Consider the following 27284-nt stretch of genomic DNA (forward strand, 5'->3'; position numbering starts at 1 on the left):
GCTAACGGAATGTTAAGATTTCATAAAACCTTATTAAACCGTAAAACCGCACAACCTTACATTACATACAGTATAGCATCATTGAGGACGAATTTAAGAAAGGTTGAAAATAGGTGAAGCAGTACTTAGTTTAGACAGTACTTGGTTTAGACTAGTCATTGGTTAGACCAGTCATTAGTCCTACAACTCTACGGTACAACCTATCTCAAACACTCACCCTAACCTCCCACAGGGCCACACACCTAAACCTAACCTTAACCCATGTCTAACCAATGACTAGTCTAAACTAAGTATGCAGCCCGGTGAAGTAGCACTTTAAGACGTCCACTTCCATTCTTGATCCTAGCCTCCTCAGTACTTGGAAATTTGCGTTGATGTCTTCTAGTTCTTACATGGACATCATGCATGTAACATTAACCAATGTGGTCTGCTGCTCCCTGAGTGTAGCCTACCACATGCCGAAATCAGGAATATGACCAAATCTACATAAGTGCCTCTGTTTCTGTCTCAGACCAGTACAGGGAGACTAATACCCACTTTTATCACTAATAGGCTAGAGTCTAGCTAGACTATTGTAATAATTGTCCAAGGCATGGAGAGAGAGTATGTTTTGCACTCCGTCCGTGTGTGTGTGTGTGTGTGTGTGTGTGTGTGTGTGTGTGTGTGTGTGCCCGTCCGTCCTTCCTTCCGTCCGTCAGTTACCAGCGAATCTCCGGCACCGTTGGCCCGATCCATGCCAAACTTTGCACACACACTCCCTGGATGCCAACGACGAACCTCTACCCCAAATATTCCTCAACGGCCTGTTAGCGCCACTGAGGCAGGCCACCATGAGGCCGATTTAGGCAAAACACACATTTGTAGATTACTCGTACACATACACATTTTATCACATACATCACACAATTCGGTATACACTATATCCATAGTCATGTGATCAACACGGATCTGCATCATTTCCCATCTTCCATCCTGATTATCTAAGATTGGCTTCCAAAGCTCACATGATTGGTCCGTTTCGAACAAAATGCCACAAATCACAAACACAGTGTGCAATTTCCGTGAAATGATACACACACATTTCCACTAGGCCGCGGACAACATGCCACTCATTTTGTTCCAAATCAGCCTCATGGTGGCGCTATAAGAGGGCAATTCCTGTTTTTACCTATAACTGCATCGATCTGTATACAACTTATGTATGCACTCCCTAGAGGCCATGGAAAAACATTGTCCCTGCATCCCTCCACATCTGCCGGTTATAGCGCCACCATGAGGCCGATTTCTGCAAAACACATTGTTTATGTTAGTCGCACAGATTTCATCCAAATCTCACGCAAATCGGTACACATGATCTCTGTAGTCATGTGATCAAGAAGAGTCTGTTGGATTTCTCGGATTCTACACGGATTGGCTAAGATTGCCTTCCAAAGTTTTCAGGAGTTCATCCAGAATTCTATCCTCAGAGATGCTATGAGTGATCTGGCTCTGCATTTCCTCAACAAAATGAAGAAAATTGTTGCAAAAAGAACCAACACAAAAACATGTTTATATTACTAAACCTTTTGCCAAACATCACACACTGACACAGTCCTATATCCTCCTGGTGGAGACCTGTGCCCAGAAGGGCACTTTTTCTAGTTTCCTACATCAACATCAACTAGGCCTATAACTTATACAGACTGCTCTGCCATGTGTTGACCAGGAACAGAAGGAGTTTGTTTTATTACTCTATAAATCACTAATGGCTTCAACCCCAACTATATATCAGCTATGGTATTAAGAACAAGTCTGAACACACTGCCTCATGTGAAACGGCTTTGAGGACTTGAGGGTTGCTGAGAGTGTAAATATTTTAAGAAATCTTAAAACATCTTTTTAGCCTATTTTCTACCTGTGTATCTTATATTCTATTACTTATTTTGTTGTACTACTACTCTGTCTATATACGGCTTATTAAAATAAGGTTTTGTTCCTTAGAATACATCACAGATGACATATCTAAAGAAGACAAAACATAGAACCTATATTTCTTTCAACAGCACAAATGAGCAGACGACAGAAACTACTTTGGAGAGATTTGGAATAACTTTGGGTGGAAAGTGATATCACAGCTCATAAAACATCTCTCTATAAATTCCAGGAATGTCCGTCTGTCTGTCTGTCTTTATGGTACAAATTTGAAAATTGAGCACAAACAAACGGGTGCAGTACTTGGTTTAGACAGTTTTTGGTTTAGACTTGTCATTGGTTAGACCAGTCATTAGTCCTACAACTACAACCTATCTCAAACCCTCACCCTAAACCTAACCTCCAACGGGGCAGCACACCTAAACCTAACCTTAACCCATGTCTAACCAATGACTAGTCTAAACCTAACCTCCCACGGGGCAGCACACCTAAACCTAACCTTAACCCATGTCTAACCAATGACTAGTCTAAACTAAGTATGCACCCCCAAACAAATAGCTTTTTTCATGTTCTGATCAACATTGCAACTTCATGGAGGTAACAAATGCTACAGATCAAACCCATGCCCACTACTGTCATAACAAGAGTGGGGTCAACATGCCATTGTAACGCCACTTGTGGGGAGTTTCATGTTTTACTCATGATGGTCCATGATGTCTTCCATGGCAGCGGTTCTCAAACTACAGTCCCACAGCTAATAATAATACACTTTTATTACACTTAGGGCTCCATTTTCATCCATGCTAAACCCCCCCCCCCCCTAAACAACTTTTGTTTACTATTTTGAAAAAAGAATTGTAATAGTTCAACCAGCCGATATACTTCGACACGTAGATTGGCTATTTTATTAACTATTCAAAAATGTTTTTCAAAATAGTAAAAAAAGAAATCTTACTCAGAAACAAAGATCAATGAAAATACTGTAAATGTTGGTTGGAAATAAAAGACACTAACATTAGCGGTTGCTCTATCCCCATATAGCTATTTGCAATACTGTAGCTGTGGCAGATATCTGGTGTCACAATCAGCAGGAATTGCAATCAAATATCAGGTGATTTTCATTGAATGACAACCATGGTCAATGAGCTGTGAACATTGTGACATAATGTGTGGCAAAAGATTCAGACCTCTAAAACAACAGTGTGATATATATAATCTGAACATGAACACCATGCAGGGCAATGTGGGATAATTAAAGATACAGAGAATAGATACAGAGATTATTCTGTTCCATTAAACAGAGCCATTATCTCCACAGTAAAATTCAAAAAAAGAATGAAATCTTTATCTTCTGCAATGCTGGGCTTATGTTACAGAACATAGCAATGGGGATGCATGGCGCCAAAACTCCCTACGGATAATTATATAATGGATGCGGAGCTATCTCAATTCCTGGTGTGTGTGTGCGTGTGTGTGTGTGTGTGTGTGTGTGTGTGTGTGTGTGTGTGTGTGTGTGTGTGTGTGTGTGTGTGTGTGTGTGTGTGTGTGTGTGTGTGTGTGTGCACGCACGCCTGTGTTTGATCTGCTTGACTATTGCTGATGATGTATGTGCTTTTGGAACAAAGATGCATACCTGCATGGGAAATATACAGTATAAACTGTATAAAGAATTATCAGTTAACACACAGAATCAAACAGGCCATACTTCTCTGTTCTGTTGCGTGTGCTTTTGACATGTTCCAGAATCAGAGGCGTGACGTGTGTGTTCTTCAGTAGATTCTAGATCCATTTGTAACTGTGCATTTATTTAACAAAGGCAGATAGAAAATGCACACGACGCAGTCACAGCGCCAGCACAAAAGCATTTTCCTTCGACATACAGTAAAGGAAATTTGAGGAGAGTATAATATACTAATACTATAATATATAGTATGTGTGAGAGAGAGAGAGAGAGAGAGAGAGAGAGAGGGAGAGAGTGAAATGACATTATGAAATGAGTTTAGTAAATTAGCTAATAGACTGAATGGGGTTTTTTAACTTCAGCATATAATATCTGCTGAAGTTAAAAAACCCATTCAGTCTATTAGCTAATTTACTAAACTCATTTCATAATGTCATTTCACTCTCTCCCTCTCTCTCTCACACACAACTTGAGATTACATTGGTAGATTTGATACATATTGTAGCATGCCTGCATTTATTTAACACAATTCGGACCTGTGCACCACTAGACTGTGGGTGCATAAGTGTCGTGTGCATATTGCTCAGACAAAGAGAGGAGAAGAGATGCAGATGTAGGAGAGATGCCACAGGCTTCATTTTCTTATTTCAATGTATTTATCTTATAAACAATATTTTTGAATGCCTCCCGCACCCCAATAAGCAATACAGTACACATTGAAACATAATAAAAGAGGAATGAAGCTCCATATTTTGTTGTTTTTCAGAAAGGAAGAAGAAGCCCTCCCTTATTAAAGATAAAATGTGAATATGGTTCCTCTTTTGGATAAGTTTAAAAATGATATAGAGAGATGGAATCCTCTATATATATCTCTTTATGGGGAAAAGCTCATATCCTTAAGATGAATATTGTTCCTAAATTGAATTATCTCTTACGAGCCCTTCCAATTAGTATACCGCTGAAATACTGATAAATTGTGTAATCAATTTTGATAGAATAACAAACGCCCTAGGCTTGGCTTGAAGAGGCTACAGAGGCCGGTGGACCAGGGAGGTCTTGCTCACTGGTCTTTCCCTCCTGAACGAGCCCCTCCTTGGTCTCAGATAGAGAACCACTTCTCTGATAGCCTACCTTTGGTATATTTTACCACTGCTCAACTACCTGAGGTTATTAGTAACCATCCCATTTTCTCAACTTACGTTGGGTTTGGAAGAGAATGTCGCTTTTTTCAATTTTAATTTATACCTTAACCCATCTTCCAGTATTTGGCTGAATCCCAAACTCCTTATTGATAGAAGACCATTTATTTGGAATCTATGGGTAGAAAGAGGTATTCTGGATCGGAAGGATCTGTATGAGGGAGATACATTTAAAAGTTTCACAGAACTTACTTACTTACTTATGGTCTTCCACGTAATCACTTACTGGAAATATCTTCAAACTCGGCATTTACTATTGACAAATGTAAGAGCTCTCCCCAATATGCCGACAGAGCTAGACCTCTTGAAAACAGTGTTAGCTATATTTGGAATTGGACAGGAGGCATCAACATATTATTGGTCAGCCCTCTAGCGTAAAGAGGATTTGGGAGGTTGATTTAAATCAATCCTTTACTGACTGTAAGGTGATTCTACGGAACTCAAAGAAAGATGTCCCGTGAACGAGATTATAGTTCAATTTAAAATAATGAATAGAGTCTACTTTACTCCGACAAGATTGTTCAGGGCTAAACTCAGAGTTAGTCCGGTTTGCTGGAGGTGTGGTGAGGAGTGAGGACCCTGGTACACCTATTCATGTATTGTGGGAGTGCCCTAGGGTACAGACTGGTATGGTGTGATATTCATGAGAATATAATGCAAATCACAAACCAGGATATTCCTTATACACCTGCTCTGTTTATTCTGGGTGATCCATCGCCATTAAAACATCTCCCTGCAGGAAAATCATTGTTAAGGAATGGAAGTCGGAAGATTTGCCTCCTGCACATGTATGGTTCACTCAGCTTGGTATTGTGGCTGCTTTGGAGAAGTTATCTTTTAAGATGAATAGTCAGTTAGATAAATATGATTTGAAGTGGCACGTGTTCCTCAGTCATGCTGCAGGCCCTTGATGTGATCCATGGTCAGGCAATGCCCTTTTGATTGTTTACTGTCTTAGTATACATATGATGGATGTCATGATGCTGTGTGTTTGGTCGACTGTAAACTAATTTTAAATTTTTGTTTGTTTTGTAAAGAAAGGGAGAAGAAGAAAAGGAAGAATGCACTAATCATGAAAGTGCTCTCTCTTTCTCTCTCTCTCACACACACACACACACACACACACACACACACACACACACACACACACACACACACACACACACACACACACACACACACACACACACACACACACACACACACACACACACACACGAGGACAAGGAGAGAGTGCATAAGTTAAAACACAATCAATCATAGAAGGTTAAAAGCAGGGTTTGTAAGCAAGTTATGTCATTGGTCTTGCAGAACAGAGTAGAAGTAACAGAGCGATGTATGTCCTAGCAAAGTGTTGAATGTGGACATTGGTTACACTGTCCCTCTCTACCCAATTGGCTGTCGTGTCCTCGATCGACTCCCAGCGTCTGTTTTGTATTTTGATGTGTTCAATCCTATATGTGGGCAATGTTGTATTTACATACATGCAGAGACCCACACGAGCATTCTTACATGGGTGGTGCACATACTGGTGGAGCATGCACACACGCACACACATACGCGCACATGTACTGTACATGTGAGCACCTGTGTACACAGTTGAAGTCTGTCTCTGAAGATACGTGAACTACAGAGTACAGACACAGGCGCACGCACGCATGCATGCGCACACACACACACACACACACGCGCGTGCACGCACACACAGTCGCACACGCACGCACACACAAACACACACACACACACACACACACACACGCACGCACACACACACACACACACACACACACACACACACACACAGCCAATGTATTCCGTTCCCATTTTATTCAATTCAGTGAGTCACGTACTGTAAAACACTGCTCTCATCCAACACATTTCCACATGAAGGCATATTATGTGTGTGACAAATGGAGCGCTTTCATCCAAAGTGCTTTACAATGAATCAAGATGTATAATTTGTCAATCACTCTCACTCACTAAAATAGGTTCATAGACTGTGACCAATACAATTTACACACAATGAAAATGTAAAAGGAGAGTAAAAAACAGAGATTGTGCAATGGGACATTTGCAGAAATGAGGGTGGGGTGGGGGGGGGGGGGGGGGGGTAATAGAACGAACCTTAAAGAATAAAAGTTATTCCTACCTATACAGTAGTACATCAAGTATACTGAAAACAATTATCAAAAGCTGGTTTGAACCGACTGTTAACTTGAAGAGAAATTGGCTTCATTGCTTTTCTGATATTTGTTTACTGGAGCGTTCTACTGCCAAGATGAAATCCTATTATATTTTGCTGACTTTTCGAGTTACATGGATGAATGGAGGAGGCGCAAGAAAGAAAGAGGGAGAAGTACCAGAGAGAGAGAGAGAGGCCCCTATACCAACATTGATCTCAACCGATCAGATGATCAATACATCACATAACAATCTCTGACTGGTAGTTCAGACTAGTTCAGACTTCAGACAGATACACCCAAGTTGGTCACATGCACACATACCACTATGTGTGTTATGTAGATCAGTGGTTCCCAAACGTTTTAACTCGAGACCCAAAATAGAAATTTGCTGTTCCCCAGGACCCAAGCTAGTGAAAATAGAAGATCTACAAGCTCACACGCGTTGCGATGTGACGCGTTGTGAGCTTGTAGATCGGCTATTCTCCGCACTACTTCTTATTCTTCAGATTTATGGAAATGCTTATTTACTCATGGAAGTCTTTAGAAAAATCAATTAATTTGTTAGAAATTCATGAAAACATTTGCATTTTTGGGCGGATGTTTTTTTATGTTTTGACATAATTATTATTAAAAATAAATGTTAACCCATTCTGAACGGGCACCCATTTTGGTGTTAGCATCATGTTATGCTTTAGCTATTGAAAAATAGCAGATCTACAAGCTCATAGTGCGCCACCGAGTGGCGCGCTACGAGCTTGTAGGTCTGCTATTTTTGAAGAATCGAAGAATGACTGACATTTTTTAGAATCTGATCTCAGGTCAGAATGGGTTCATCAGACCAGTGTGTGTCCAGCGGAAACCTCGTATGAATCTGATCTCAGGTCAGAATGGGTTAAGAGATATTTAGGATTTGGCCCAGGCAGCTAGTGTAGCGGTCTGGGCACCTAGGCTGCTAAGACAGCCTGGCGGCATGATGCGGGTTCCGATCCGACCACCTTTGCCGCGTGTCACCCCCCCCCATCTCTCTCCCCATTTCCTGTCACTATCCAATAAAGTATATCATACTTTTGACCCATACAATGTGTCTGCGACCCAAAAATGGGTCCCAACCCACTGTTTGGGAAACAGTGACGTAGACGCTTTCACTCATGTGATGCAACCATGAACGTATGTGCCATTCCAACTCTTCAGGCTTTCCTGATGTTTTCCTGAAGATGCATGTTTTCCCCGCTAAACTGATTAGCCTTGCTAATTATACTGCTTTGTTACTGAAAAGAAGTGTTCAGCAGAGGAACTCTATTCAGGGAATCTGAATACAATGAACATATAACACTTTCTCACTGACGATGTTCTGTTTCCGACAATGCACTGACAATCTATACTTTCTGAATTGCCAATGGCAGGACATGTGAAGATCTCAAAGGGCACGTCTGTATGTAGGCATTACCTGGAGGAGGGTACTGTATGTGAGAACACAACGTGTCCCTATGAGTTGGGACTTGAAACTGCCAGGTGGTCCCTATAGTACAAAGCCTGTGTCATGTCCGATGAAGCCCATGTGCAAATGGACATGGTCATTGTCCGGAGAATTCACACGGCAGAAAGTGGGCGTGTTGAAGATGCTTTTATGGGACTGGGGTGAAACAGGAAGAAAACAGCCTGGAGATTTGAGAAGGATATCTAAATTGGTAATTTCCTTGTTGAGGAGTCTTCCTGAGGAGTTCTTCGATTTTTCAAAAAATAGCAGACCTACAAGCTCGTATCGCGCCACTCGGTGGCGCGATATGAGCTTGTAGATCTGCTATTTTTCAATAGCTAAAGCATAACATGATGCTGACACCAAAATGGGTGCCCGGTCAGAATGGGTTAATATGGAAGAGGGGATCTGAGCACTCAAAAAATGTAGAGTAGAGGATGTAAGGTTAAAAAAAAACCCAAATGTTATTCTATAAAGAATGGCAACATGTTCGACTGGTTAAGGTCTTGATCAGGGCATCAGTTCTGGTCCTGATGAAACGAGCTCTTTCCATCTCCCTCCCTCATCTTTCTCTCACTCCCTTAGAGCTGATCAAAACACTGGGAACCCATGTGTGGGTCCAGGACACATTTTTATGGGTCCCTTTGTTTGTTATTTTGTTTCCCACATTTTGTTTTTAATTAAATACATTAAAAAACATTCCCCCCCCCAAAAAAATCATGAATTAAAAACCTTTTTTTCCCCCCAGTACCGGTAATTTCATTAAGAAAAATCCAAGAAATTCCATAAATTATGAAACAACACATCGCTTCGCGACACGTTGTGAGCTTTCCACTATTGAGATTTTTGTGAGAGCTTGGGTCCTCTCAGTACTCAAACTGCGTGTCACAGCATTTCTCATCATCCTCAGAGTGGGCTCTATAAAGATTCTCTGTCGCTCCATTCCCGCTATAGCCGTGTCTTCTCAAGGGAGGAATAAGCAAACTATTTGATTTATATCTATATATATATATATATCAGTGTGTGTAATTCAGACCAATAGGCTTCACTCCCACAAAAACGGTTTTCGGTAGTTTGTATTTCATTGGTCTCCTCCTATCTTCTAAAAACCAACTTGTGGTATTGTTTACGTTGTCAACACATTAGCGATCAGTACTTTAGCCTCTTGCTTGCAAACTCCCTACCCTGACCTCCTTGACCTGCACAAACGCCCTGTCCACTGCTAGGGCAAAGTGCTGTATAGAGTTTAATGCTGGTACTGAAATCTCATGACGGGTGGACGCCGGCTCACAATCTAGTGGAGTCTGATGAGTGATGACTAATACAAATATCATTCTGGAAACACCACCACTTCCTCTTTAGGTCCAATGCAAAGACATCTGTCTTGGAAAGAAGTCTGGTTCCCACTGTGACAGATGCTATGAAGGGCCTATACAGCTGATTACAGTGCCACTGCTGTCTGGCCAAGTCCTATGTGTGTGTGTGTGTGTGTGTGTGTGTGTGTGAGTGTGTGAGTGAGAGAGAGACACACACACACACATAGAGAACACATGGGGAGAGAGCTAGGCCAGCACATACCATTCTCACTCTCCCGTGGAGAATGCCAAGACGAAATTCTCAGCCAAGCCCTGATCTCTGGACTCCTTCATACTGTATGTGCTCGGCCTATATCACTTCATACATTTCCAACTTCCTGACACTGGCCCAACAGGCACGGCACTCTATCCCCTATGGAAATGTACTACTGTATGTACACATACAGTACATACACCAAAACTAAAGGCAGAAACGTGACAGGTATAGCACTTTGAATTACTCTGGAGGTCGGTCAGGAATGATTCTACTTCCAGTGTGTGTGTATTATTTGTCCATACTAGCGTGCCATTATCTGACATGCTTGTACCAAAACGTACATTGTTGGGGACCAGAAGGAGTGTAGTGCCCAGTGAGAAATCAGTCGGACCAGTGTGTGCGCGCGCGTGCGTGTACGGGTGCGTGCGTGTGCGCGTGCGAGTGTGTGTGTGTGTGTGTGTCTGTACTCTGTAGTTCACGTATCTTCAGAACTCGAGACAGACTTCAACTGTGTACACAGGTGCTCACATGTACAGTACATGTATGCGTATGTGTGTGCATGCTCCACCAGTATGTGCACCACCCATGTAAACACCCATGTGCGGGTCTCTGCATGTAGGGATGGATGAGGGAGGGATAAATACAACATCAGTGCCCACATAGGATTGAACACATCAAAATACAAAACAGACGCTGGGAGTCGATCGAGGACACGACAGCCAATTGGGTAGAGAGGGACAGTGTAACCAATGTCCACATTCAACACTTTGCTAGGACATACAGTACATCGCTCTGTTACTTCTACTCTGTTCTGCAAGACCAATGACATAACTTGCTTACAAACCCTGCTTTTAACCTTCTACGATCGATTGTGTTTTAACCATGTAAACACTCTGGGAATGCACTCTCTCTCCTTGTGAATGAAAAGTGCAGTACAAATAAAATTATTAAAGGAAAGGCCAAGCAAAAAAATAAAAAAAATAAAAGACAAATCAGCGATCCGGTTTGATCTCAATAATAAAGCTTATCAGATGGAATGTTACGCCAGAAGCAGTTGCCGGGTTGGATTCCAACTGGCGGAACCTTCCGTCAGAAGCAGTACATTTGTTAACCCATTCTGAACGGGCACCCATTTTGGTGTTGGCATCATGTTGTGCTTTAGCTATTGAAAAATAGCAGATCTACAAGCTCATATCGCGCCACCGAGTGGCGCGATATGAGCTTGTAGGTCTGCTATTTTTGAAAAATCGAAGACACTTTTAGAATCTGATCTCAGGTCAGAATGGGTTAATAATGAAACTGTCAGGATGTAATAGACATTTTTAGAATCTGATCTCAGGTCAGAATGGGTTAAGCCCATATATGGAGATCCATGATGTCGTCAATATTGGCCAGCAACTCTACATCTGACCTCAAACCTCAAACCCTTAGATCTCCATATATGGATTAATGTCAGAACCTGACATTCCATATATGACATTCCATTATGTTCCATCCTTCCTCTCCCTTTTGACTTATATACATGTCCATTCAAATTTCCCCTCTGGACAGGCCTGCCCCAAAGTTATTAGTGCAGCTGCGCCCGAGTTCTCAACATTCCCGAAAATTAAGGCCCAGCCCTACCTGGGCCCACGGTCATCAACACAACATCAACAGCTCACCTGTTCCGACATTCCATATGTTGATCTGACCTCATCAAACCATGTACACCCAAAACATGCTCCATATATGGCCAGTACAGAATTCATTCCATATGTTGATCTGACCCCCCCCCCCCCCCCCCCCCCATGCCAAAGCGCCAGCGCTCGCGCAGCAGTCTGCCGTCAACAAGGCAGATGCGTGCACGCAACCTCGCCCTTTAGTCCTGTCTTACTGGTTATTATTATATTGTGATACATTGTGTACTCCATGTCTCCAAATCCCCATATGCCATATACTGTATGGGCATGTTACGCTTGTGACGCCCACCAGGCAATTGTAAAATAAGAAGATAATGTATATATATATATATATATACTGTATATCTATCTGCCAAATAGATATGACAGGGAATGAAATAGCAAGAGCCCCTAAGGGGATCACAGAAACCCACACAGGTGGATGCTGGGGAGGCAGTGGGGCTTGCATCATTTCAAAAGACCAACACAGGCACAGCAAGCTGCTGCAGTAACAGCACAGCAGCAAGATAACAGAGCAGGGAATGAGCAGGTATGAAGACAGTTTTAAATATCCGGCTCCAATCAGATGAAGCATGCATGCATGTGTCTACGATCGCCTGATGTCGAGTAGTCCGTCTAAACTATCTCTGCAGGCTTCGCATCATCCACAAGCTCTTGTTAATACTTTTTATTGGTTGAATATTTACATCCCACACAGACCCACAAATCTTTCGAAAATATTTAAATAAATGCGAAAATAGCAGACCTGCTGTATAGCTCTGTAGAGCTTGCAGATTGGCTACTGTCATACAAAGTATGACATAGGGCATTCCTTTAGGAAAATACATAAAAAGATGAAATTTTGTTAGTCAAATAGTCAATTGTGGAGCAGTCTCTGTTCCATCCTAAACAGATCCCCCCTGAACTGCAGCATTATGTTCATAGGCTTCTTTTGTTTAAAGTGGGAAATTTGGTATGTAGTCTTTTTTACTGGCCTAAAATATTGTCTATATACATACATTCATGAATCCACTTGCTGACCGGCCCAAAGACACAAATTAAATCCGAAATGTGGATGGCAGAAGATCCACCAAGGATAGCAATCATTGAGTCCGACATGGAGGTTTGAAAATCCTCCTTTCAACTGCTTTGCACTGTGATTATATTATTTGCAATCCCATAGTTGGAACGGTGGGGCGTTGCTATAGGAACCGGACCAATGTTAAAAGCTTCCGTAGGCCACAACTGTTATATAGACAGAGTATACGTTGGGGTACACACATATATATATATATATATATATATATACACACCTGGGGGAAAAATAGTTAACTATATAATCTTGCCTTACTATCCTATATAAGGCAAGATTTTTACATTTTCATTATGCTTTATGTAGCATGTGACATGTCAAACTAGGTTTTTTTTTATGATTCTGAATCCATTTCAAGCATTAGTTTTGCACAGAAAAACACTCCTTGTAACTTGCTCATAGCCACTTGCCCAAATTCCCCAAAATGTGCGGCGACCTCATCACATTTGTGATGATTTCAGTGTCCGTTTTTAGCCCAAGGAGTGTTTTTTTTGTGCAAAACTAATGCTTGGAATGGATTCAGAATCATGAAAACTCCCTAGTTTGACATGTCACATGCAAGCATAATGAAATTGACATTTTATAGACAATATTTTAGGCCAATACAAAAAGCTAGATACCAAATTTCTCACCCCACAACCCCGGCTGCCGGACTATCAGGAGGACTATATTAATGAGTCTGCATTCAGGGAAGACTAGATTTTTTCCAGTTTTTCATGTGTTTATGAGGTGACAGTACTTCATTAGACCCGTTCCCTTGGTGTGGTTGTTATGTGCAATGATGTCTTCCCTTTGTATTTAGGGTTTCTTCCTGGAGGCTGAAACCATGACAGTCAAACGTGCCAATGAAAAAAACTGTGATATATTGTGATATATCACAATATCAACCCCTCCCTTAAACCCTCCCCCTTTATCATACAACAGCAGCTGTGGGTGCAGCTTCAGTTGAGGTGGATCACCACCCATCACCATGTGGCCACATAAAAACAACATTTTAACAAATACTGTACACTTTTTTGAAAAAAGATCTTCCTCCTTATATAATAATACCCGATGATCATGTTTTAGGGTGGGAAGAAATCACGGCACTCCATCTTCAAACGGAGAGAGACAGTCAACCTTCTTTGCAGTTTAGGTGCAACTTAGTTGGAGGTGTAATTGACAGCTCACTGTCACGCTCTGTGTCTCTTTTATTCCCTCTGTCTGCATCTCATTCTCCGTCAATTCTGCCCCTCGATCTCCTCTCTCTCTATCACTCCGAGTCTGTATCTGTAAGCACATGCGTTCTTGTGTGTAGTAGTGTATGTGCAAGTGTATAGAGTGTATGGTCCCGATCCCATTATCCCCGGGCCCTATATAGTCATGGTCTATGTAACCGGAGTATCAGAGCTTGTACAATCCCACTGATCTCTCTGTGGTCCCAGAGTCTCCCCCCGACCGCTTGCTGTTGACACTGATCTGTCCATTATTAATGAGGCCAAAACTCAGCAACTATGACAAACCTCCTGCTACATGCAAATATTTATACTGAACAGACACGGTGCATGCGTGCGTGTATTTTGTAACAGGGTAAAAGTCATGGGGGTAAAAGTCATGCCAATATAGAGCTCACTCAAATATCTGGGGTGAAAACAACAGGACTTTGTCCTTGGTGTGCAGTGGGTGTGTGCACGTGCGTGCGTGCGACCGTGCATGCGTGCGACTATGTATAAATGTAATACATGTTCCTGCATTACCAGGAACAATGCTAGGGAGACCAGTGCATCGGTCAGAGATGACCAATCAGCATTTTCATCCTAAGTATAAAAAAAATTGTCAATTTCCACCCATATCTGAGAAAGCTAATCTAATCTAAACCTTGAATTTAGTTTGAGTGTAAAATTGGACAAGAAAATATGAACCACTTAAACCACCCATGTATCATTTATTTTATAGTGCTGTATATGTGTGTTTTGATATGACACCACGATGATCTATTCTATTAGATGTGGCTCCTCCTCATTTTGTTCTGGTCTGTTTATGAGCTGTTTGAGTAATTCAGAGCCATGTTATTGCTACACTTCTTTGACGGAGCAACCCACTTGTCATCACAATATCACCATTATCTTCCTACCCACGGCCTGCAGATGTTGATAACTGAAAACGAACACAATATTTGTATTGTGCATACCCCTTGTTTAAACAAAACAAACACACTGGGGGGCCTGTGTAGTGTCTGTGTGCATGTGTGCATGCGTGCACACTTGTGTGCGTGTGTGAGCAAAATCTAAACTAGGGGAGAAGAGCTGATTAAAATGTGTGTGCTTATCACACGACCGGGACACCATCAGTGTCCCTGCAGCGGCGTCAGTCAACACAACGGAGCAATCTCAACAGTGTCAACACTGTTGAGATTGCACCCGACACGGCTTCATTAGGATTGCAATACGCACGTAATGCCCAGGACTGTGACTATATGGGATGTCCTGAATGAAATAAAGCTCTCTCTCTCTCTGTGTGTGTGCGTGTGTCATCTCAAGTATATTGTGCAGTCACAACAAACAGACAAGCCTGTATACACTCCACCTGTATCGTTCTTTGCAGAGAGAGCGCTGGCACACTGTTCTGTGAAAATGTATAAAATGTGAGAATACAAATGACTATAACATTCATTTATATTTATATATTTATTTAGAGAAATCAACATTTCTAAATATATATTCAATTGTTGCTTTCTTGATTGACAACCATGCATTTATTTAAGTAATGTGGCTTTAGCATCACGGCATCAGTAGGCAGTTCATTCTACAATGTCCGTAACAAGTGACAACAGAACAATTGGCACAATACCGTCTTGAAGGTTTCACCTGAAAACAGCGAACTGTTGTTATTCTCTCAAACAGCAGACAAGCAAGGTCACTGTGCTTTCCAAAACACACACGTACGCACGCACACGCACGCACGCCACGCAGCCCTCACTTATGAATGCACCCATCCAGGCAATTGTTGATACACAAATGAATTTACAGCCAGAGATAAACGCATGCAGACAAACAAACACCCCCCACTGAAAGTTATCCATTAGTTGGAGTAATACATGTGTAAACCTGAAGACTGAATGACAAAAAGAAGAAAGCAAGAGAATACGATGAAAAAGCATGGATTGCGACAGACGGACGGACAGACGGACGGACAGACAGGCAGAGCCAGAGAGAACATGAGAATTAGATGCCCTTCATTTCGATCTGACTCAATCATGGCCATGAACATGAGTCTTTGACAGTGCTATGTTAACAATGGGCCAAACACAAAAAAAAAAGGAAATAACATTAAGACCAATAGGATAAAAAAAAACACATACACAAGATATATATATAAATATAAAAGGGTATATAAATATATAATGGTTAAGATGCTTTACTGTTCATTGTTTATTTCGGATGATTAAGGACGGGGTTCAATGGCTTTTCGGGAATTTGGTTTTGAAGTTTCAGTCTAAAACGGAAGCCTGTGTTCTTCTGAACTAATCAGAGGGTCTCATCCCTCAGTTTTCGGATACATATTTAATGATATTTTAGCGTGCTGATAAAGTTTAAAATGAGTAATACACTGTCTGGATATCATCTTGAATGAGATTAAAAACAGAGTAGTTCTGTAATCAAAACCAACATTCATTTTTATTCATGCAGGACTCGACATGTCATTACGCATCACGTTTTCGTAATTATGGACCTTTGATATACAGTAACAATACAAAAAAATGGAAACCTTCTTCCATTGCCCATATGATGACGTATTTTTCATTTCACTAAATCTTTAAAGCAGTTGGAATAAAGAATATTCTGTAAGTGTCAGAGACAGCGGTGGATGTGGTGTAAATATTGTACAGTGGGTCCTGTTGACCTGTTCCTTCTGATAGTTCACATAGTGGGACTAGAGATGTGAAGCAGCATTCCCCACTCCCAGCCTCTCATGATGTGTGCTTTAATAATGATGATGAGGCTGATATTTGCCTAATACAAAGTAAAATCATCAGTGTTCATTTAAAGAGATATTGCACTTTCAAAACATTTTTGGGTCATTTCATCGTCTATACTGAGTATACTCATGGCTTTTGTGAACAGCCCAGACTGTTTTTGACAGCATTTTTTCAATTACCTTGTTCTTTTTTTTTATGAAAAAAAATAAAATTACAATGGAAAAAAAAAAACCCTCACGTATTAGGAGGGCATTATGAGTCACCAGAACCGAGGACGGGTGTTTTCTATTAATCTAACATGGTTAAAATGGAGTTTGAAGATACCAAGGGTTTGTGTAGGAACTTAGGAAGGGGGCGAGAATGAAAACACCACATTATGTGGACTGCCAGCAGCACTACATCTTTCAATTCACCCTGTTCTACACCAGGCTTGACCTGGGAATAAGAATACAAGTAAGACGCGCAAACGCGGGAAGCGAATGCAGCTCGTGTGTGTGTGTGGTTGTTTGTGTGCGTGTGCGTGTGCGTGTGTGTGTGTTACAGCTGCCCCTGTGTGTGTGTGTGTGTGTGTGTGTGTGTGTGTGTGTGTGTGTGTGTGTGTGTGTGCTACAGCTGCGCCCTCTGGTGGCGGGCGGGTGGTGTCACAGCGGGACACACACACACACACACACACAGACATGATCAGCAGGGTCTCATAGTTAGTGGCTCATTGCGTTCGCAATAAAGAGCAGAGGAGAGAGAGTGATTAGAAAGAGAGAGAGAGAGACAGAGACAGAGATGGAAGAGCAGGGAATGGGTTTTCCATATAATTAAGGTCACCTATCAAAAATTGCGCGAGGCGCAAATGTGTTGAATGAGGACAGATTAGATCGGTCGAACTTGTTAGACCTCTGATGACACATAATTGCCTGTGGTCTATTTGTATAATATGAAGCTTTAGGATCTCAATGTAGCACTTGATCATTTGGGGGGGGGGGGGGTGAGTTTATCCCCTAGAAGAGAACGTGAGCAAGAAGACATAGTAGAAATGAGTGATTTGACTGAGTCACAATGAATTAAGTTTGGGCGACAGCAGTTCTTCCTTCATGCTTGAGTGTCCAAGTTGCTCCTTTACACCTGACAGGGGGGAGTTTCCCTGGTTGGACGTAGCGCGTGGAAGGAACACGTTATTCCAACCAGTTCCTTTCCCCTCCATCAGGCGCCCCGGCTGGCCAGGGGGAGGCAGTTTAGAGACCAGGATTACTGCATGTTTTTGTGAGGGTACCTACCCTAAAGGGACACGGGGAGAACATGCAAACTCCACACAGAAAGGCCCTTTCGCCAACCCCGCCTTCGGGTATGGGCACTGATGACGCGGAGGAGGAAACACGCCGCCAGCACCCACAGCACCCCCAGCGGGAATCGAACCCAGGACCTTCTAGCTGTGTGAGGCGACAGCACTACCAACGGTGCCACCGTGCCAGCCGTTCTTCTATTCCGCAGGAATGTTTGCCCTCGTTTGCCCCCATTATAGACCTGCAGGGGGTTGCACAACCTCACACTAAGTTCAAACTTAGCCTAGTTATAGCTTGGCTTTTATTGGCCTTAGTGTGAAGGGGTGTAACTGGCTCTGGGGGTCCCTGGAACAAAACATTTTGTGATATATCATGGGGTTCTTGACATGAAAAGGTTTAAGAACCACTATAACATAATTCTTTTCAGAAAACTGGATTTAGAAGACATGTAGAATCGGCCTAAGGTCTTAAGTGGTTAAATGTCTTTTGTGTGTTGGAAGGAATGAATGAATGGCACACTAAAGATCCACCACCACACGCTAAGGCATTGAGGCAGCAGAGGACACAGCCCTTTGTGTTTGATGACAGCGGTGTTCAATCTTTAACCATGGAGGCATATTAAAGTGTAAGAGGGTACTGCTGTGCATGTAACCACAGCAGAGTCCAGTACGTGTCAGATGAAAACACACAGCATTTCCTTTGAATAAATATCTACCATGCCTTTTCATGTCCCTGTCCCCCATCCCATCACCCTGTGGTACACTATAGACTAATTCCACTCTGTCTTTTCCTCTTTCCACTTCCATTTATCCAAAGTGAGCGAGAGGTTACAGGTAAAACCTTAATAATTAGTCACCTATCCTCAATCTAGGAGTCATCAGAAGACATAGACATGCGTGAGAAGTAGGCCTACGTACTATTAAATTAATGCACAGTACAGTTTTAGTGACAAACTTTTTCCGGTTGTATCCGTGCTTAGCAACATAAATAAAACTATTCATACTTTGGCGAATAGCTAAACCACTGAAAAGATCGCAAACCACTGAAAAGACTATTGGATATCGTCTTTGGCAGTGAAGCATTTGGGTGTGAAAGTCATCCGGAATGGGCCAGAACGCCGTTCTGGTAAAAGATTCAGTGGCAGTTCCGTTAAGAAAAGGGGACGGCAGCTGGCAAAGTTGTTACAATCAATCACACGTCTTTTCTGAAAAAGAAAGAAAACAAACTCGAGGGGAAATGAATACACCGACAACTTTTGTTAGAGAATTCAATTCAAAAGATAAATGAAGCACAATGCAACAAACCATTATCAGATGAGAAAAGATGGAGTTGAAGAAGCTGATAATGTGGTTACAATCGTTTTGAGTCAAACGCGGAGGAGGCAGGGTAGAGACAGCAGGATAATAACTGTGCCAAAATGCAGTTTTCTATGCATGTTGTGTAGTGTGGTACTGGTACGGATGGGGGGGGTGTTGACCCGAAATGGAGTTGCGTCAATAACTTCAAGCCACTTTCACCCCTGGAAGTGTATTTGAAAAGACGTAAAGAGACATTCTTGGCAGTCAATTGACAACATATCAATCATTACAATAATGAAATGAAATTCTGTCAGTTTGAGCCATGGGGAAAATTTAAGTTTATGACATTTTCATTTATTTATTTATTTCGTTTTCTTTTAGGTTTTATGACTTCAATTACACCCACACAACCTGAACTTTGAACATTCAGTGGATTTGCTGTGGCCTGGGGTTTTCTCTGTGTGTTCTGAAGCCTTTTGAGCTGCAATGAATACAGGCAAAATCCCTCAACAGCTCAAATCAGAGAACTTGTTTGAGCCAGAAAACCCCAGAACACCTAAAAAAAATAAGAAAAATGACAAAAAAAAACTTTTATTTCACGATCCCTGTTAAAAGGTATAAAGAATAATGGAAAAATGCAGCGCAGAAGTTTTTTGGTCCTTAGTTCTAGTTAAATTAATTGCTGACATATTGCTATACATTCAGCAGGTTTGAGCTCAAAGAATCAGCAAAACGCTAAATGCACAGTTTAAAGTGATCTGACAGGAGATTGTGCATGTGTGTGCATGCGGGTGCATGCATGCATGCATGCATGTGTCACAGCAGCGTGAGAACGAGAAGTGGACTGCATGAGGTCCATGAGACTTGACAATAACATTCACTTGTGCCACAGAGTACCAGGACAACGGCTGTCACCACAATAGGAGTCATGACAACAGACGGGTAGCGTGACTAGAACATTGGTTGGGGAGATGGTGAAAGACATGGACATGCAGGGTAAGTGATATCCCTGGGGGTGAATGTCCAACAGTCTGTCTAATTACAAAAGCACAATGCACATTTGGAGCCATATATTGTTTTTTGGGGTTGCTGTCTTTGTCTGTGAGGACTGGGGAGTGGGCCTGTCAGGAAGATTTCAGATTAAAGCTAAAATTAATTTTACTAAATTTTAATCAAATAAGACTTGAGACTTAAAATTCGAAATTATTCTGTCCGTCAGTCCGTGTGTGTGTGTCCACAGCTAATATCCGGCAACGCTGGCCCGATCAAATCCCGAGAGGCGAAGGAAAAGCCTCTACCCATTATTACTTGCGCAAGCAGAGCGCGCAAGTAATAGTTTCGCCCGGGACTCGTATGCACCGTCCCAGCCAACCCGCCACTTTTGATGCGTATGCACCGTCCCAGCAAATTGAGCCTGATTTGCTGGGACCAGATTACATGGTGTGTATAAGTATAACTAGCTCTCAATGATGACGTAAGAAATATGTGGATTAAAGGACCCAATGCCAGAGTGTAATTGGTTTTCGATGGTGACGTAATGACGATATGTTTTAGTGTTGGGAGGATTAAAGGTAATGCTCCTGTGTATACCTGTATGTAATCTGGCACCACTGCCGTATCAGGCACAGTTTGCTGGGACGGTGCATACGCATCAAAAGTGGCGGGTTGGCTGGGACGGTGCGTAGGCGCAAAGTAACCACAGTATACCACTAATCAACTTACAAATTACATATACATAGTATATGTATAACTAGCTCTCAATGATGACGTAAGAAATATGTGGATTAAAGGACCCAATGCCCCAGTGTAATTGGTTTTCGATATGTGTTTTACACCTAATTAGACATTTCAAACGTTCCTTCACAGAGATACTGAGATTTGACAGTTTATAGCGGTCGAAAGTACTTGCGCGCTCTGCTTGCACACTAGTTGGCCTCATTCAGATTCTGTCACCCCATTCAAATGCTCACACGTGGTGTTGGTTGACCATGGTTCATGTTCATGACAGCCGGGGCTCCACTGACTTTGAAAAATGAACCGGGGCGAACAGTGACGCCGTCAAAATGCAACGCGCAGGGTAACGTCGCCAGTGGAGCACCCTTCATCGATTACAAAGGGAACATTCCCTACGTTGACGATGATGCAACGCTGACGGGCGCCCCATGAAGCTACGTACGGCGTTACTCTATGCATTTTGTAAGTCACTCTGACCAAGAGCCTTGGCTAAATACTATTGTAAAGTGTGTGTGACTGCATGGATACACACACACACACACACACACACACACACACACACAACTGTGCGAGATGAGCCAGGGCAGGAGCAATTCAATTATACGCTTCAGGAAAGAGCACAAAATAAATACATTTATTATAGTATACATGGGAGTAATAAAAGAGAGTATAAAATGTGGAGCGGAGACACAGAGTGTTCATTCAACTCCAAGAAAGAATAGGGTGTGATGAAGCGATAGGGAGGCCAAAGAAATACATAATAGTATATAGAGCTAGAGAGCAACAAATAACAGAGGCAAGGTTGATATGGGGTCATATTAGGGCATGGCATATGGACAAAATCAAATAGTGTAAAATCCCAATATTGTGATGACAATCAAAAAATGTATTTATTTTATTCCCCAAATACTAGTAAAAAATAGGGGAATGTCTGGTTAAAACCAGGAAAAGACAACACTTAGTATGTCATATTACGATATCCATCATATTACGATATCCAACTAAATTCATAACGATATAATATCCAATATGATTGACTTAATATCCAAGTCATATATCATGGGCACAAGCATGATATTTGTGATAAGATACGATCTCTCTGTCTGTAACGGTTACGGTACCAAGCATATCGATAATAAAAAAAATATTTTTTCAGGATTCAAGTAAAAAAATAGCAGATCGACAAGCATATTTCTTCATGCCTCGTCTTGAGAAGATACACTTTGGTGTAATGCTCTCGTATGATCAAGTGGGAGTTAATTTAAGAAGAAAAAAACAACAAAAGATAGAATTTGGCGATAGGTTTCTACACGACAGCTACAGCTAAACAGCTGGGCGGGGAATTGAACGAGCAACACGACACACACCTCCCTCAATATAATCTCGTTGACTTGCTCTTGAGCAAGGCACCAGTGGAGCTGCTCAGTGGCCAACAGGGTAAAGGCATATTCATAGTCTGGTTTTTCGGTGGTGAGGTGACCACCGCTCCGGTGGTGAGCTGACCACCGGAGCTGAAATAACGTTGAGCGGTGGTGAGTAAAAACAGAGAGAAGGGCTGGAGCGGTGGCGGTGGTTTGCTCTTCACCGCGGCTCGTGACGTCATGTTGTAGTTCGGTGGTCACTTAACCACCGAAAATACAGACTATGTATGAGCCTTAAGTCTGTGTTCAGACCGACAGCTCAAATCACATAGGCCTCCGCCTATCCAATGGAGAGAAAAAATAATGCATCTCAGATTTCAACCACATTCTTGGGTGGTTTGTAAGGATTTTAAAGATGTGTCTGAGGCTGGACACATTGGCCTCTGCAGCCTGATACTTACAATCCATGAGCTCACAACGCGCTGTGAGTTTCTGCTATTTTTTGCGAATGACAGGTGCCGTCGTACGGCAGCCTATAAAATAAGCCTTACTCACGCCTACTGTATGTCATTACATTGTTACTTACCACAGAAACCATAGCAAATTAATCGATGATGTCTGAATACTTGCAAAGAACAGCATGGACAGTAAAGATTGTATTTGAGAAACAAATTGGATTGTGAAGCAGGGCGTTGCTGAAAAGGTTCAGATAAAGGAACAATTAGAAAAGGCCAAGCAGGGCAAGGCCTGCAAACTTTGGAACTTCTACATCTTGATCACATGACCCAGAGATCAGATAAATAAAAAAGAGTAGTAGCAAAAAGTGCAACATGGCGGAAAATGTAATCTGGTCAGGCCTACTATATGGAGAGTGAGAATCCAAGTAACCCAGTGAAACGAGCCGCTCCTGCAAAGTTTGGAAGGAAATCATAGCCAATTTGAATGGAATATGAAAATTGTGATAGATACATCTTAATGACTGCATGACTTCAGAGAAAAGTTTATCGAATCGCGCGACATTTGGACTAAACTCTGTAGGAATAGTAGCTGACACACCACATCTGACTCACCTTTTGTGTGTTTTGCAAAAGAAATGGCAGAAAACAGCTAGGTGGAAATGGTGTTGCTTATTCAGGGAGTTGCGTAATGATCAAAGGGAAACAAAACATTTTTGACCCATATGTTCATGAGTTATAGGTCAAAACGTGAATATGCTTGTCTGCATTTTAGGGTGGCATTTCTTCCGTGGCCTAGCGTGAATGTGCTCACATTCATTAAGGACAGATTATGCATCAAGTATGCAAAACCAACACAGATGTGTGTAAAAAAATATATATATTTTTTTTTGCATCATGTTGGATAACTTCTCTCTCACATCATACAGTACACATGTGCACTCGCACATGCATGTGTGAGTGTGGATTCACAGGCATACGCATTAAACTTAATAGCGTAAAGTAATTTCAAAGTACAATTGGGAAAGGTGCCATTATCAGACCGAAATTAACAACCTGTTGGTAATTTATGGTTTAATGAGAGTGTGCATATCAGTGGAGATAATCAGCATTCCGGTAGCAGCTAGGGGATTATAGAGTTCCTGAACACACACCATGGCCAACATGCACATGTATGCACACTCACATGCAGCTCTCTCTATCCCCCTCTCTTCATCCCTCTCTGAATCACGAGTGTGTGCGCAGTGCACGCGCACACACACACACACACACACACACACACACACCCTTCCCTGAGCTCCCCTCCCCATGACTGTGGTTTTGTCACATTTAGGGACACAGGCACAGGCATTCAAATGCTAATATGGTGGCTTTTGTTTTAACCTGCCAGGTAGAGTATAAAAGTTGCATTACAGTTTCTCTCACTTGTCTTGTCTACAAAGAAGTAGGCCTAGTGGCCTACCCAACGTTTTTTTCCACGCCTAGGGGGTGGGGGGGCGGGGCAGGCACCCCTGACAGTTATAAGTATTCGCCTCTGATACATAGGGACAGACATAGGGAAACACATACAGTAGCTGCGTGATGGAGCGGAGGCAGCGCTCAAAAAATAAACGGTAGTCGGGACATTACGCCGGTTCTCCTCGATGCGGAAGGAATATGAAACTCCGTGGACTCACTTTTCATATCATCTAGAACAGATGTAAACAAATGAATGATTGATGATGATCACTAAATCAGTATGGAACACTCTGCAGCTCTGTAATCTTCATCTTATGTGCGTGTGTGTGTTTATACATGCAGATGTGTGTTGAAAGCAGACCTGCCATGGCCAGTAAACGCACACACGTTTATTTAATAAACATTGACCCAGACTGCTTTCTGACGTATGTCATGTTCTCACAACACACACACACACACACACACACACACACACACACACACACACACACACAGCCAATAAGCAACAGATTGCCTCTGCCTGGGTTGAACAGAGACATTTCATCCGTCAGTGAAAATCACATTAATCCCACCCTCCACCGTTAGTGTCAGTGATGTCATCAACGTAAACTGACCTATTGGATAATGACAGAGAGACAGGAGGCTGATGTCTCCTTGCAGATGTTGGACCCAGAGTAGAGATCCCATTCATGACCGTTACATGGAGCTAACAATTCCATTCTCACCATCTCATTCTACAAAATCAAGAAAATCAACACAATGACAGCCTATATATACATTATTACATACAGCATTAGCATTATGCATGGAAAACCTGTATACGAAGTCACATGACAATGTGCAACCCCTATCATTAGTGCATGCGTGCATGCATGCGTGCACCTGTTGATGCGTACACACCTGTTGATGCGTACACAGTATTATGCTGGTTTCTCTCTACAGAACATCTGTGTTCCTAATTTCTATACCCCTGAGCGGCATGCAGTGGCTCAGGGGTATAGGAACATCTGTGTTCCTATACCCCTGAGCGGCATGCAGTTCTGTTATGGGGTCCCTGCCACAAAATATTTGGGGGTCTGGACTAGCCAAATACATCCTGGTCTCCTCGTTATGATGTTTGAGAGCCACTGCTCTAAAGATGGACCAGCCAACCGCTCATAGTCTACTCATCAAGATGGACCAGCCAACCGCTCATAGTCTACTCATCAAGATGGACCAGCCAACCGCTCATAGTCTACTCATCAAGATGGACCAGCCAACCACTCAGTCTACTCATCAAGATGGACCAGCCAAGTAGCCAACCACTCAGTCTACTCATCAAGATGGACCAGCCAACCGCTCATAGTCTACTCATCAAGATGGACCAGCCAACCACTCAGTCTACTCATCAAGATGGACCAGCCAACCGCTCATAGTCTACTCATCAAGATGGACCAGCCAACCGCTCATAGTCTACTCATCAAGATGGACCAGCCAACCACTCATAGTCTACTCATCAAGATGGACCAGCCAACCACTCATAGTCTACTCATCAAGATGGACCAGCCAACCACTCATAGTCTACTCATCAAGATGGACCAGCCAACCACTCATAGTCTACTCATCAAGATGGACCAGCCAACCACTCATAGTCTACTCATCAAGATGGACCAGCCAACCACTCATAGTCTACTCATCAAGATGGACCAGCCAACCACTCATAGTCTACTCATCAAGATGGACCAGCCAACCACTCATAGTCTACTCATCAAGATGGACCAGCCAACCACTCATAGTCTACTCATCAAGATGGACCAGCCAACCGCTCATAGTCTACTCATCAAGATGGACCAGCCAACCGCTCATAGTCTACTCATCAAGATGGACCAGCCAACCGCTCATAGTCTACTCATCAAGCCAGAAGAGTTAAGAGAGCAACCAGCTTGAAAGGCATGAGTGTGAAAAGATAGAACTATCATATATCCCTTATGTGATGTCAAATCTCTCCCTTTCGCACACGCACGCACACATGGCCATGCATGACCGGATATCAGTAATTATCAACTCACTTATGCGATAAGAAAATAATCTCATAAGCCTTTATATTGCATTTAATTTGCATCCAAAAACGCACCGGGAATGAGATGCGCAGCGGACACTCATCTGAGCAACAATTAAGCCACACATGCACTGCACGCACACACGTGTAGCCTACCGCATTGCAATTAAATATACGAAATCATGGAAGTAAAGTCAATATTATAATTTATATAGCCACTTCAAACAAGGGTTTCAAGTCAACTCATCATCACAGCATCTAATATTGTATAGCCTATACAAATTAAAATTAAGTTAGCTAGCCTATACGATTACGAACTGAATTCTACTTAATTCAGTTCAGAATAAGCATTCCAATAAGCATTCCATGGCTAATAAGACAATTAACTCACCCTATAGTTTTACAAATGTAGCCTATATAGCACAGAGTCAACATAAGTTATAACTTCCAATACATAAACGGCGCTATATTCGATTCGCTATCTTGCGAGGTCACAAATAAGTCATAATTATAAGCAGAGCTAGGAGAATGGTCCTTTACCTGCGCGTCCAGACTGTCCCTCGTGCCCCAGACACCCCCACGCTGCCCGCTGCTCATCTCGTGGGTGCAGGTACAATCCATGGGTCACAAGAAACACGCATAGCCTACTGCGAATCCTGCACGGAAAAGTCCTGTTATTGTTTTGAGTTGTAAAGAAATCGAACAAGGACAACTCAGAGTCGAAGTGTTAAGGGCACGCGTCTCTCTGTGTATTTTTCGTTCAAATCTTCGGGTGGATTATTTATTTTGCCTTTTATTTTATAACATGTATTTGAGGGTGAATAAAATATCGCTGGGATAGTCTTTGCGCGGCGTCAGAGTTCAAGTAGGAAAAGTGGTGACTGGAGGGTGCGCGCTGGAGCTGAACCCAATGTGTTCTGCCTTCTGCGCTCTC

General features: G+C 42.3%; 1 protein-coding gene across 1 annotated transcript in view; it reads right to left on the minus strand.

Moving 5' to 3' along the window:
• Positions 1-26954, minus strand: part of gcgrb (glucagon receptor b) — a gene marked incomplete at its 3' end in the record, with an annotated part of 49422 nt that extends 22468 nt beyond the window's left edge. Inside the window, exon 1 of the mRNA XM_083764520.1 lies at positions 26891-26954. The remainder of the gene's footprint in view (positions 1-26890) is intronic.
• Between the last annotated feature and the right edge of the window lie 330 nt (positions 26955-27284).

Source organism: Protomyctophum parallelum, assembly GCF_964188405.1.
Source record: "Protomyctophum parallelum genome assembly, chromosome: 5".
Taxonomy (NCBI): Eukaryota; Metazoa; Chordata; class Actinopteri; order Myctophiformes; family Myctophidae; genus Protomyctophum; species Protomyctophum parallelum.